This window comes from Panthera tigris, chromosome E3 (genome assembly GCF_018350195.1).
Source record: "Panthera tigris isolate Pti1 chromosome E3, P.tigris_Pti1_mat1.1, whole genome shotgun sequence".
Classification (NCBI taxonomy): domain Eukaryota; kingdom Metazoa; phylum Chordata; class Mammalia; order Carnivora; family Felidae; genus Panthera; species Panthera tigris.
Window position 1 is genome coordinate 39,225,218 of NC_056675.1, and position 15,157 is coordinate 39,240,374.

Consider the following 15,157-nt stretch of genomic DNA (forward strand, 5'->3'; position numbering starts at 1 on the left):
GTGCGGTAAAACAACACCCAAGGTCAGTGAAGAGTTTCCGAAGGGTCAGCGGCGAAGCCTGGGAGGGCGGGCAGCTCAGGCAGCAGGTGCCCACGACCACAAAAAATAAGGGGCACTGAAGACCTGGGTGTGACAGTTCCCCATCAAACTAGCTATGCTGGGGACAAAGGACCCTGATATCAAAGACCCTGGGAGGCTGGCTGCAGAGCACTTACCAAGAAGAGCACTCTTCAGCTCAGACTTCCTGAGGGCAAACTCAGCAAACATCCAGCCCGTGGACAGCAGTCCCCCAAAACAACTACCAGGTTAAGTCAGACAAGACTCTGGTTACAAGCATGTGTTCCTGAGAACTTTCATCAGCGTGGTTTCTGTGATTGTTAAAAAAGCTTCCAGAACAGATCCTCAAAGGAGGGCACTGTCATCCCCTGGAAAGCATGAGTTTGTATCAGACCCCACTCAGCCAGGCCATCCCCAGGGGCAGGCCCCACCCGACTTGGCAGCCCTTGGCACGCACCTTCATCCGCTGTGAGGCTCTGTGGCAGGCTGCTGGCTAACCCGTGCAGCGTGCTGCAAGCTGATGGGCTGTCTTGACAGACAGGGGCCTGACCCTACAGACCCCATGACAGACCTGACCAGGCACTGCTGAGGGAGGAAGTAGAGCACCATGCCGGATGAAACCTGCTTACTTCCTCTCCGCCATCCATCCGCATGTGAGGATATTAGGTGCCACCGAAAATCCCCAGGCCACCTGAGCAGGTGCGAGAGGAGACAGCAGGTGCCATGAGAACAGATCTGAAAGTCCGGAGGTGTGTGTGTTTGATGTTACTGGTGGTGTTTGCTGGGGGTGGCAGAGTGAGACACGATCTGGACAGAAAACAGCTCCAGAGATGGGACCTGCAGAGCAGCCACTTTCCCTGCAGAATTTCAACGTGAGATGTGCCACTCCGTGCCACACGCTTGATGTAGGGGACTTCAAGCCTGATACTGCAGCAACCCAGCGTCAAAAACACCTGGTCGGCCCAGATGTTCTAGGAAATGAATGCATGTTTCCTAGCCACAAGAAGTGAACGGGAGAACGGGCAACGGCCTCGATCCCGTGGCTGCCCCAGTGGGGCTCATTCTAGGAGTTGCCAGGGCCATACTTAAGCACAGCCCGCCAGAAGGGAGCCCACCACCATGAGCTCCCAGTCTTTGGGAAGTCTGGGGCCACTGATACATATTCCATCCCAGTGGTTCTCAACTAGGATGATTCTGCGCCCCGAGGGACCCCTAGCAATGCCTGGAGGCATTTGTGATGCCATAACTGGGAGAGGGAGAAAAGTGGTACTAGCATCTAGTAGGTAGGTGCAGAGATGCTATAAACATCCCATAACGAAGAGGACAGAACCCAACAAAGAATAATCAGGTCTGAGTGGCAACAGTTCCTGGGTGACAAGTCCTGCTCTATTCTGATAAGACTCAATGCTCCCTTTCCCAGGAAGAACCTCACCAAGTGTTCAGTGACCACCCTGAAAGCACTCAGCGCTAGTGCAGGCCCTGTGTGCAACAAGGTCCTGCAGCCACCGCTTAGAGCAGGAGTGAGAGGGAAGTATGAGCACAGGAAGCTGGGATCAGGGAGAGTGACAGGTATCCCCAGGTTGAAAAAGACATGTTAAAAAACCCTAATGCAGGGTGCCTGGCTCAGTCAGCTGAGTGTAAGACTCGACTTCAGCTTAGGTCATGATCTCACCAGTCGTGGGATCAAGCCCTGGGTCAGGCTCTGCACTGAGCATGGAGCCTGCTTGAGCTAGTGTCTCTCTCTCTCTCTCTCTGCCCTTCCTGCATGTACCATGCTCTCTTTTTCTCTCAAAATAAATAAACGTTAAAAAAAAAAAAAAAAAAAAAAAACCCTAATGCCGTGTTTGGGAAACAATACGAAACTCCCATGACCTAAACAGTATACATGGCAGTGCTGACGAGGCTTTCTCCCAACCATGGTGTGGATTCACACTGAGAAGGATCAGACTGGAGCAGAAGAAAGCACCCCACAAATGTGCTGCCAGCCCTCCAGAGCCCAGCACAGTGCAGGGAAGCGGGGCAAGTGGCTGCCGCAGGAGCGGGAGGAGACAGTCAGAAGGGAGCGGGCACACCCCTAATGGGGGGAGCTAATACCCCACTCCCTTAGCGGCCAGACCCACATTCAACTCCCAAGAGGGTAAGAACATCAACCCGGCAGAGATGGCCAAACGTGAAATGTCTCTGCACAGCGCGTGCTCTCGGGAAGGAGTCAGCCACTCCAACAGCAGCAGCAGGGCCCGGGCCTGGGCACCACAGGGGCGCAAGCCCTGGCTTTCTTACTCGGTTTCTCCATGGCTCTAGGCTCAGCGGGCCAACACGCAGGTTTTGGCTGGAACTCTGCTTGACAATGCTGTTTCCAAATGCCAGCCTTTGACATTTCGCTTGCTGTAAGATTATACTCAATAATTTCTCTGATTTAAGATGTTTTTTTTAAACTAATGAAGCAAACTCTCAACTTGGAGCTGGATGAAAAACACAGCTAGGAGCCCACTTTGATTGCTGTAAAGAACACCCTGTTTATTCCACGGTAAAGCAAGCCAATGCAAAACGAGACACATCCAGCCGGAACTGGCACATGAGGGGAGAAGCAGCTGAGCACGCTAGACCTGCAGCCTCTCAGTGTGTCCCGGAGTGACTGTTCCCGCAGGGAATCACCTCTCTTGGAAGGAGCCCCCAGAGACAACAGGTAAAGGGGAATTAAGACTTAAGATAACCCCACACACAGTATTCTTAGCACTGTACCTGCAGGTGGTCTGGGACTGAGGTCTTGTGTTCTGTATACATGTCACAGAACCTGTTACAAGATAAAAGTTGAGCCCAGGTTTTTCCCACCTGTAAACACTAATGCACCTGATACTCTTACCTTTACTGGCAAGTTCACCTGCCCCAAAGCACAATTCCAATGAGAGGTTTGAAGGAGTTAATAAGCCTCTCCTTTAGAGACACACACACGTTAGTATAAATTAATATAAATTAGCTAGTTGTCTTACTTTGTTGTTGGCGGCTGGCTAAAACCGTCAGCAAGCTCTGGACAGGTGCAGAATGCTCTGGAGCTTGAGCTGAGCCAGGCCTGCTCTGGCTTGGCAGGTATTGAGGTAGAAGGCTTTGCCACAGTAAAGAGAGAGAAACAGAGTGCTTGCTCTGGAGATGCAGGAGGTTGGGGAGTGGCCCCGGGGCCAGGCTGAGAGGGGACAGGGAGAGGACGCCAAGTGCCTACACACAAACCAGCGGGCAACACCTGCTTAAAACCACCACCCCCTCTACCTCGAACTCCCGGAACCCCAATGTTCTCCCCACCCCAGGCTCTGCAGCCCCTTCACCTCCTCCCGGTGCAGCAGGTTGATTCTGTCTTTTGCTGCAGCCTAAAGCACATCCAGCAACTCCTGCCCACAGTCCTGGGAGGGTAAGGGGAACAACAAGACCTTGAACCCACCCTGTGCAGACAACTCAGGTCATTGGGCATACTCTCGTAAGCACATCCTACTCTCCCAAACCACAGGTTCTCTGTCACTTCATAGGAACATTACACACTCATTTTGCTCATCAGAGTTTCTTAAACGAAATAAACTACAATTATTAACCCAATTACTCAATAAACATTACCACTGTCCTAGCAAGGGTCCAGGGACACGGCCATTGGCAGACATGATCCCTGCCCTTAGGAAGTGACATCCAAACAGGCAACAGGCCTGATGTCATTTACAAAAGCGGCTGGCTAAAGCTGTGAGGTGGCCAGGACAGAGCAGACAAGTACTAGGGGTACAAAGCAGACTTCTGGCTACTGTGAGGCTGAAGCATGAGTGGGCAAGAGGCTTGATGAAGAGAGTACCCTCAGGTGCTGGGAGTGGCCTCCAGTGGAGGGTTGCAGCACTGTTCAGGGGACAGTGATGGCAGCTTAGATGGTGCTGCTCGGCAGGGAAGGAAATATTCACGTGAAGAAAATGAAATGTAATAGCTAAACATGCATCGCACATTTTAAAGTTTCACTTTCCCCTAATGTTTCAGATTCAAAATACAGCAGATTCAACATCCAAATGAAGCAGAGAAAGGACTCTGGATTTGTGAGACAGCAATAACAGATGCCACGAGACAGACAGACACATACACACACAAACACACACACCTGCTTGGCCGTCACAACGTCACATGCTTTAAGTCAAACGGCAGGGCCTCACAGCAGCTTCAATGATATCAGTCAAATGCAGCACCCTCGGGTGCACACTGCTTTATCCACTTCATCAGCACAGGTTCACGGAGTACCTGCTACGTGCCACGTACTGCTCTAGACACTGGAGGCACAACAAAGAACGAGGCTAAGCCTATACCCTTAAGAAAGCGACATTCTGATATGGCACATGGATACCCCAAAATGCAAACAACAAGTAAGCATCACAGTGTCAGATGGTGATAATTACCATGAGAAAAATACAGCCAGGAAGGAAACAGAGTAGTTTGTGGTAGTTGTATTTGATGTGAGTAGTTGTGGGATGTGCAAATTCAAACACAGAAACCCTGAATGGGAAAGTGACACCTAAGCAAAGATGCAAGAAGGGGAAAGCCCTAAAGAAATCTGGGAGAGCCTTCCCAGCAGAGGACCGGCCAGTGCAAAGGTCCTAAGACAAGAGCATCTCTAGACTCAACAGTCTAGTGTGACCCACAGTATGGGCCATCTCCAGACAGAACTCCTCAGTGTCAGGCAGGGACCTCAATGGCCCTGAAACGTCCCTTCTGGGATCACTTCTGGTACCCTCTGGGTGCCTCAAACCACAGGAGTGGGATCCTGAGAAACGGGGCTGGCCATAAGGGCCCAAGCATGTCCTGAACCAGAGTGTGACACTAGCCTAGCCAGGGCTATTTATTCCCTCCTATCACCAGGCCTGGGCTCCAAGATGGTGGCCACCAGGCCATTGCTGCCCTGGTGGTTTTCTCTGCTCCGGCAATTATGGGCACCATGACACAGAAACCTGTCAGGGGCAACCTTCCCCCTTTGTGGAATTCTGTAATTTCCTTCCTGCCTCGGCCACTGCAGGCTAACAGAGCACCTCAGTGCAAGACCAGCTCTCAGGGCCCCTCCGTGACGGAGAGGTTTGTAGGGTCAAGTGAATGCCCGTGCTTTCTCTTGCCATAGCCGTAACTCACTGGCGTGCGTATGTTTTAACAAATAATTTTACTTCTGGAGTTAAGAAAGACAGCCACAACATTACTCTTTAAAGCATTTAAGCATCAATTGCACAGTGAAAAACCTAAGAGAAAAGCCTTCTTCCAAGTGTGAGAAGTCCAAATGTTTATTCGAAAGGGCTGATTTTTTTTAAAAACATCTTGAGGTGGTACTTAAGCAACATAAACGGCACTGAGACTGTCGGCCACAATCTGGAGGACGCTTGCCGACTGGCGGCCCCGCGGGGTGGGGTCTCGTCCCAAGGTGCCCTTTGCAGCCTGCCAGCCCTGTGCACTGTGGAAGCAGCACAGCCCCCAGGGATCCCAAGTGACCCAGGACCTGCGGGTGACTCATTCCCTCTCAGCACAACCCAGTCAGCTTGCCACCCACCTGATGACCCAAAATTGTGGTAAGTAAATAGTTTGGGTTACTCAATAGCTTCTGAAATTGAAATCTCTGAACATATTTTTTTTTTAATTTTTTTTTTAACCTTTCATTTATTTTTGAGACAGGGAGAGACAAAGCATGAACAAGGGAGGGTCAGAGAGAGGGAGACACAGAATCTGAAACAGGCTCCAGGCTCAGAGCTGTCAGCCCAGAGCCTGATGCGGGGCTCAAACTCATGGACCAAGAGATCATGACCTGAGCCGAAGTCGGCCGCTTAACCGACTGAGCCACCCAGGCGCCCCTGAACATATTTAAAGCAACAAAACCCTAGTTATGACTGTCCACCATCTCCATCCCACCTAATAAAATGGAGCTGAGCACAAGAGAAGTTCTCAAGAACATGACCCTCTGCCTGGCCCTGCAGCCACCACGTCACCACGAGAGTTACGACTGCTCGCCTTTCCTACACACACGTGCACATACCCCAAATCCAAGCCCCTCACACCCGAGGACGGTCGCCAGCTTCACACCAGCAGCTGTCCTTCCCCCCACCCCCGGCTGGCCAAGGCTGCTCCTTTCCCGTCAGCAGCCCCCCGCCCCGGCCGTCTCCAGCCCTCACCCTTCCTCCCCCACTTCCCGGTACAGCACCCCATCAATGCCCCCCCCCCCAAGAAGGAGATCCCCCTGTATGTTTCTCTCTCCTTCCTCCCGTGTGGCTGGCCAGGACAAGGTTCTGTACCTGCTTCACTGCTGAGAAATGTGGGAGATGTGTCCGGGGCACAGCTCTCACGAGAACAAGGAAAGATGGCTGTTCTCGATCGAACTTGGCTATGGGAAATCAGTGCCACTGACATCCGGCACCTTTGGAGCCTCTGGAATAGGGTATCACCATGTCCCCCCTCCCCCCTCAGCAAGAATCTCTTTCTGTCCACATCGGTGTGGAGGGAGAATCTACGTACAAGTGCCACCTGCTGTGCTCACCTCACCTCTCGGAGCAGGGACCACAACCAGCCCTTCACAGGAGTGGCTCTGACAGGAAGACAAGCCTGAGTCTTATACAGTTGATTCCAACTGAACTTGTAAGAATACAGTCCATTTGTGAACTGGGCATTTTCTGTGGACTTCAACTTGTTTCACACAATTTGTAAATAAAAACTTAAAAGAGTTTCAACTTCTTTGACCCCATGAGCATCGAGTTCGACAGTCCCCTCTCAGAAGTAGAAACTTTCAAGGGAGAATTAATTTGAGATCAAGTTACATTTTCATATCCACCAAAAACATATTAAGGCTCAACTGAAATGCACAGTACACTGGTCACCCACTAAGAGTTAAGGAAAATATCAACATCAAAATACCCAGTATCCACCATTTAAAACCACTAAATATAACAAACATTTTTAACACAGGGATTAAAACACAAATAAACTCATGGCAAAGGAAAACAAATGACCCACAGATTTCTTTCCCACCTCCCACCAAGTCTCATGCACCAGACAAGACAGCTTCACTAACCCTTAGGAAACCAACTGCCAGGTAGATGAAAGCTTTTTTTTTTTTTTTTTTTTTAAGATTTTATTTTTAAGTACCCTCTACACCTAACATGGGGCCTGAATTCGCAACCTCAAGATCAAGAATTACATGCTCCACCAACTGAGCCAGGGAGGCACCCCTGGAAGCTGATTTTTAAAACACAGAGCCACATATTTTTAAAGCACATCTCACGGTCAGTTATCACCTGGTGGCAAGACAGTACCCTACTGGGCAGGTGGGAAAGTGCAGGCAGGAGTGAGCGAGCTCACCAGGCCACAGGAGGCTCCTGCCAGCCTCTGGGGAGAAGCCATAGCTACTCCCAGGGCTCCTGCGTCTACACAGGGGATAAGGCACGGCTGCAGAGCAGCTTTCTTGCTCAGAGTGCTTCGAAGAACTAGGATGGGAGACATGATTTTTCTTCTTTTTGTTTGAAAATGTGCTTTAAAACATTTCACAATGCGGAGTGATTTATCCACTCATCCCGCTAACAGACATTCACTGAGCACCTACCAAGAGCCCAATCCTACCTGAACCCTGGGGACTAGGAGAAAAGGAGACAGCACCTGCGTGGATGCCAGGAGGCAGAGGAGTGGGATCTGCAGGAAGAGGAATGAATGGCTGCCATTCCTCAGATCCCTCCAGAAATTTCTCCCCATCTTATCTCTTCAGGCACGATAAAATGCAAATTAAACAAGGATTTCACAAAGAAGGAGCTTGGGGAGTCTGAGGCTGCACTCAGGGTTGGTGTGATGAGAAAGTCTTTGCCCTTGAGGGGAAGGCCATGGCTCTGCACCAGATTCACAGCAGGGGGACTACACACTCCCTCTCTGAGCAATCACAACTAGGTTCTTTAAGAATGCCTTGGCTCTTAAGGGTTTCTTACATTTCTACAAACACACTGAGGAAGAATCTAATTCCTTGATATCACAGGAATAAATATCGGAAAGCTTAATCGTTAGTTCCTAAACTGCCTACACCTTTTGCCTATGAACTAGTCTCGGCCTCGGACAGACAGACAAAAGCTACAAGCACGAGTGAAGAATTAGCACGAAACGGTTAGAACTCTCACTCTGCAGGTTCGGATCCCAGCCCTGCTCCTCATTGGCTGTCTTACCTTGAACAAGTTAGGTCTCCTCTCTGTGGCTCAGACTCTACCTCACAGCTAGGAATAAGGAGACCAGACCTCCCAGGCTTGCTGTGAGGATTTAATGAGTTAATCTACACAAAGCACACCAGCCAACTCAGAGGGAGTGCACTAAAAACACTTCTACAATTAAATAACAGAGGAGAGGTTTCCATTCCAAGGGCCATCAGATCATAAAATAAGCCTTTGGAGACAAAAACGAAGCCCATCCCCTTTCCAAATGTGTGGTTTATGTATCTGAGTAAAACTGAATTAAATATACACTGTACTAGAAGGTCCGATTCTAACTCTGAGGCAAACAAAATGATACAGGGAGGTTGAGCCCCCAAACACACTGTGAGAGAAACCAAGATCAAAATCAGGCCCTTCTGGGGTGCCTGGGTGGCTCAGTCAGTTGGGCGTCTGACTTCGGCTCAGGTCATGATCTTGCAGTCTGTGACTTCAAGCCCCAAGTTGGGCTCTGCGCTGACTGGAGCCTGCTTCAGATTCTCTCTCTCTCTGCCCCTCCCCTGCTCTCACTATGTCTCTCTCTCTCTCAAAAATAAAATAAAAACATTAAAAAAACCATTTTTTTAAAATAAAAATAAAATCAGGCTCTTATATGGTCAAGAGGCAGCCATGTGGTTTAAGGCTCCAGCCGGCAACTTTTCCTTGGGAGAGGATCCCAAACTCAAAACGCTAAGTGGTCTTTAAATGCCGCCTGGGCAGAGTGTGCTCTGGAGCCCTGGAACACACTGAGACAGGCACAGCCAATGCTGGACACAGTGGGGACACCTCCCTCTAGCTCCCTGCATAACCAGGGGTGGGAAACTGCCACCAACCCCGCCGGCTCATCCCCAAAGGAACCCTGCTCTCACATCAACCAGGCTCACTGTAAAAAACGTCCTCTCACCCCAGGAGGTTCCACAAAGCTCAGAATCAGGCCCAGAAACCACTGCTGCCGCCCCACCCCCTACTTCCACCAAGAGGAACAAACGGTGGTGGAGTAGCAAAATTGTGGACCCAAGTTCTAGATCTGTGACTTAGCTGAAACCAGGGATAACCATGGGTAAGCCACACACTCTGAGCCATAATTTACTCTTCTGTAAAATGAGGTTGGGGGTGTCTAGGTGGCATAGTTAGGTGTCTGTGGATTTTGGCTCAGGTCATGATCTCATGGTTCAGAGGATCCAGCCCCATGTTGGGCTCTGTGCTGACAGCACAGACCTTGCTTGAGATTCTCTCTCTCTCCTCTCTCTGTCCCTCCCCTCACATGCACTTCTCCTCTCCCTCTCTTTCTCAAAACAAATATTTAAAAAAAAAACAAAAAACCAGGGGGCCTGAGTGGCTCAGTATCTGAGTGTCTGACTCTTGATTTCGGCTCAGGTTCATGAGTCTGAGCCCCAAGTCAGGCTCTGCACTGACAGCAGAGCCGGCTTGGGATCCTGTCTCCCTCTCTCTCTGCCCCTCCCCTGCTCACACTCCCCCCTCAAAAATAAACAAACATTATTTTTAAATAAATAAATAAATAAATAAGCAAGCTATTTTCAAAAAAATTTTTTTAAATAATAAAATGAGGTTGATAACATTCACCCACCTCTTGAGGGCTGCTGAGCGCCTGTAACAGACAAGTGCAGGAAGCACTCTGTGAGGTGTGTCGTGGCTCACGTGGCTGCTGCCTAAGGTGGCAGGAGGGGACTCTGGGGGCCAGGTGTCTGTCTTCCTGAGCTCACAACACACACTGTGCCACATGCTCCGCAGGCCACACAGGTCTTCAACCTCAGGCAGACAGGGAGCCGGCTCACGTAAGACAAGTGGTCACCAAGCTCTTGTGCAGCATGACACAAAGCAAAACACAGCTTGTGCTAACCAGTGTGGAACCACACTGACCAGCTGAAGCTCCAGGTGGTCAGCTGCCTGGCTCTCAAGAAAGACCGGAGTACGACTGTTTCTACTGTTCCACAGAATAGGGTGGAGAAAGGGCAGAAAGGGAAGGGAGAAGCATTCAGTGGGTGATCCCTGAGGGTGGCCACTTATCTGTCTTCCCACTGTGTCCTTCAGTCCCTTGGAGCCTCTCACCGAGCAAGAAGCAGGCGAGGCAGGTAGAGGGACACAAGGTCAGGGCTGCCATCCACCTGAAGTCTAGCCTTCAGGCTTCACAGATGGCAGGACTCGGCCAACACGGTCTCCGAATCTCACTAACCTGTATCTTCACTGTTAACGCTGTACATACGTCATCACAGGTTATGAAATACAGAATCTTTTCATGGACACAGAAGCTCCGCTTGCTTCCTGCACTTTGGAACTGCCTAAAGGCATACTTCACACACCATTAACTTGATTAACATGAACATCAGGATGTCAGTTACCTCTGGACCGCTGGGCATGAGATTACAATCAGGAGAGCCACTCAGAGGGCTTCCAAAAACCTGGTGAATACCCTATGTTTAAAGCAAGGTGGTGGACACATGCAAGTCTGTTTATGTGTTCATTCTTTGAATTCTCCAAATAATTACACATACCCTTTACAGATACAACTTTAAATACCATTAAGATAGGGGCGCCTGGGTGGCTTAGTCGGTTAAGCGTCCGACTTCAGCTCAGGTCACGATCTCGCAGTCCGTGAGTTCGAGCCTGCTTCCAATTCTGTGTCTCCCTCTCTGTGCCCCTCCCCCGTTCATGCTCTGTCTGTCTCTGTCTCAAAAATAAATAAACGTTTAAAAAAAAAATTAAATACCATTAAGATAAAAATAATGAAATGCCATTTTTCTCTACTTCTATAAACGATAACATTTGCTAAGTGCTTACTGTTTGCTATGTGCTCCTCTGACCATTTTATGCATGTTACCACGGTTAGTCCCCAAAACAACTCAGGGTGAGGACCGCCCACATCCATTTTTTTTTTTTTTTAAAGATGGGGGACGCTGAGGCACAAGGCAGGTCCTTGGCGACAGTTACACACCCAGCAGTGAAACCATATTCAAATCCCACCCCACTTAGCAACAGGCGTCTCAGATGCTGATATTCCATGTGAGCCAGGTAGGTAAGTGGGGCCCTCACCTGGCAGGCTCTTCCTGAGGTGTGCTGAGCAATCACTACCATATCCCACGTTAGGCTCAAGTCCTCAATGGACACTGATGATACCACATGGGACCAACAGACCCTTTGAACTTCCTTCTAGGTTCACCAGCTCATTCATTCACATCAAGGACTCAGGACGTGTAATGAGTTTTTGCTAATGAGATGAGTAAACTCATATCTTTCAGACACAGATCCTATGTGGGAGGGAGAAATCATTAACTACCGGGGTGGGGAGGTTCACCATGGAAATCATATTTCCGCTTTTCAAGACTGCCACTCTGGAGCTGTATCAGAAAAACAGCAACATTTCAAAGACAATTAGTCTAATCATATACTTAAGATTTCATTTCACAGCCAAATAACCTTGGATAAAATCTAAAACGAATATGCATTAAAAGCTTTACTATTATTAGTCACAAAACAATAACACACTCTTGCCTTCTGTTTTGCTAAAAATTAATAACTCAACATATTAAAGTTGACAACTAAAAAGACTGGGTTTCTAACCTAAAGGCACATTAATTATATAACACTTAAACATGAACCTCTCGCTGGGAATTAAGTTTATTCAACACACGTTTTCGCCATCATCTAGGCTGGAAATCTGAGTGATACCTAACTTGATCAAAAGGTTACCTCATGATGCCCTAAAGGCCAGGAGGCACCCAGCTGTTTGCTGTCCTACCCAGGGGAGCCAAATGCTGGGGGCCTCCTCTTTCCCACTCTCCAGCTACCAGGTCGACACCATCTCCTTCGAGGAAACCTCCCATGGCCTCCAAGACTAAAAAGTCAAAAGTTAAAAAAAATCTACAGCATATGGGCACTTCCAATGCCCTACCAATCCCTCTCCTCCAGAATTCCCCTCCTCTCCGTTCTGCTGGGCTGGGGACCCTCAGTACCTCCCACATATCTGATCCAGCTAGCTGTGCCCTCTCCTCCCCCTGTGCCCTTCAACCTTAGTGTGGACAGTGCTGCACTCTGTCCTGCCGGCCCACAGCTCATGCACCGCCAAGCGAACATCTCCCCTGGCGAGGCACAAGATTCCTGAGAGCAGTAAAGGGACCAACACAGAAACTTCCCACAGTTCCTAAAAATGTCCTGGTTTTGCCTTCCATCAGTGTTTCCCACACATAAACATATAAAGCACGGGGACAAGGATAACTGTTCTAGTAACTCTAACACATCATCCTGTAAGGAAAATGCCAGATTGTGGTCAGACTTGGGATCTTTAATCCTCGGAAGTTTCTCTCTCCTTGAAATAGGAAAAAACAAAAACAAAAACAAAACCAGCCCCCAAAATGCCACTGGCCACATGAATAAATGTCACCTAGCAGGAACACCCATCCAGTGGTAAACACTTGTGTGGTTTGCAACAGCAGAAGAGACAGCGATCTCTAACTGAGGATGCCTCCTCTCCTGACAACTGAAAAGGCACTATAAGCAGCTGCCCTCCCTTCCTGGACTCCGTATCTGCAAAATTTGAATGAAGAGTTTCTTACTGGGAACAATAACGGCCAAGCGAGACCCAGAGACACTGTGTCCCAGTGTTAACGGCTAACTGCCACAGCAGAGCTGCACGCCACCATCGGCACGCGGGGAAAGATCTATTTTGTCTAGCACGACATTCATCTACACCTCCTCCAACCACCCATTTAGAGGCAGTTGCCAGAAACAAGAGAAGGAGGAATATGGCAAGAAGGGTGCGCAGGCACACCAGTCTGTATTTCACCTTGTCTTAGCCAACTCTGCCCACCTGACGCACACCTTCCGCACACCTCCCGAGACTGGCCCCAGCCCCAGGGCGGGCCCTCGACACCCTGAGGTCTATCTGCCTGTGGCCGGGGGCTGTCACCATCATTTTCTTTGAAGTGCTTTCCCTTAGACCCCTGCCCTGTTCTCTCTTCCTACCAATTCTTATCTTCAAAAAGGTCTTGTATTTGCCGTGTGTAGATGGGAGGAGAAAAAAATGAAATCCACGATTTTCCGAAAATGCTTATCCTCGGAGTTCCAGGCTAGAAAAACACTCCAAACTCTGCTCTGGATTCACTCTACAAGCCCCAAAGAACAGCCCACAAGTTAGACTGCGACTCAAGGCAAAGTCTTCAGACAATGAACAACGGCAGCTTCACCAGAAAGGAAAAAAGCCAGGGGCGCCTGGGTGGCTCAGTCGGTTAAGCGGCCGACTTCGGCTCAGGTCATGGTCTCGCGGTCCGTGAGTTTGAGCCGCGCGGTGGGCTCTGTGCTGACAGCTCAGAGCCTGGAGCCTGTTTTAGATTCTGTGTCTCCCTCTCTCTGACCCTCCCCTGTTCATGCTCTGTCTCTCCCTGTCTCAAAAATAAATAAAAACCGTTAAAAAAATTTTTTTTTAAAAAGGAAAGGAAAAAAGCCAGAAGAGAACGAATCAAAGCTGACCACCTAATTTTCACAAGGGCCAGGTGACATAACTCCATCCTCTTGCCTGCAGAGAGAGCAGGAAGGGACTGGGCACAGAGGACCTGAGCAGACCGTGGCAAATGCCCAGTGGATCACCGACTCCAAATACTCCAGAGGGGCAGGGGCCTGGACCGGATTCGAAATCAGTTCTATCAGGGCATTCGGGTTCACTCCGTACCTGGGAACATCTCTGTCCCTGTGCTATCCCAGAAGTGTTCATGTTACCAGAAAGCAGTCGAAACAAGTAGGTACCTGGACCCCATGCCAGCTCTGATCCAGTGTGTTAAGTTAGAAGCCCTGCGGGTCCCAGGTATCTTCACGTGGAACTCAGGAGTATCCAACTGGGTGAGTATGACAGTGCCTTCCAAAACAGAAATACTGTGGGGGCACCTGGGTGGCTCAGTCGGCTGAGCGTCCGACTTTGGCTCAAGTCACAATCTCATGGTTCATGAGTTCAAGCCCCGTGTCGGGCTCTGTTCTGTCAGTGCAGAAACTACTTTGCATCCTCTGTCCCCCGCTCTCTGCCCCACCCTCACTTGCACTCTCTCTCAAAAATATGTAAAATATTAAAAAAAATAGAAATACTGTGGTCATCCTATGACAAAATAACAAGTAACAGAGAGCAGAGCAGGGCCATAGACCTAATTCCAGTCATTAAGACCTAATCCTGTTTTGTCTCACCAGTAATAAGGCACATGGACCCCTGACAGGATGCACTAGAGACACCCCCACCTCTGTGGGATTCTTCCAGATCCGATAACTCCAGTGTCATCACCAAAAACATCAGACAAAACCAAACTGAGGGACAGGCTACAAAATACTTGACCAATACTCTTCAAAAGCATCAAGTTCATGAAAAACTGGATGCAACGAGAATCTGTCCTAGACCAAAGGAAATCAAGGAAACGACTAAGTGAACGTGGCTCCTGGATGGGATCATAGAACAGGAGGACAGTGGTGGGGAGTGGGGGGGGGGGGGGGGGGGGGGGGTGGGGAGGACTGATGAAACCCCAACAGGTCTGCAGTTCAGAGTGTGGCACCAACATTCATTTCTGAGTTTGACAGAAGTGATATGCTGTAAAAATGTTAACATTAAGGGAGGTGGGATGATGGGTTTTATGGGAACTCTGTGTTTTTCACAACTTTTCTATATATCTAAAATTACCCCAAAATCAACTTTAGTTTATTTATTTATTTTTAAAGATCTTATTTTTAAGTAATCTCTACATCCTGTGTGGGGCTTGAGCTCACAACCCCGAGATCGAGAGTCACATGCTCGACCAACTGGGCCAGCCAGGCACCCCAAGTTTATCGGGGTGCCTGGGTGACTCAGTCAGTTAAGCATCCAACTCTTGATTTTAGCTCAGGTCATGATCTCATGGTTTGTG

The 15,157-nt window shown here is 49.2% G+C and overlaps 1 protein-coding gene across 5 annotated transcripts in view; it reads right to left on the reverse strand.

Moving 5' to 3' along the window:
• Positions 1-15,157, reverse strand: part of PDPK1 (3-phosphoinositide dependent protein kinase 1) — a 74,870-nt gene that overhangs the window by 46,874 nt on the left and 12,839 nt on the right. The gene's annotated exons all lie outside the window — the stretch shown is intronic.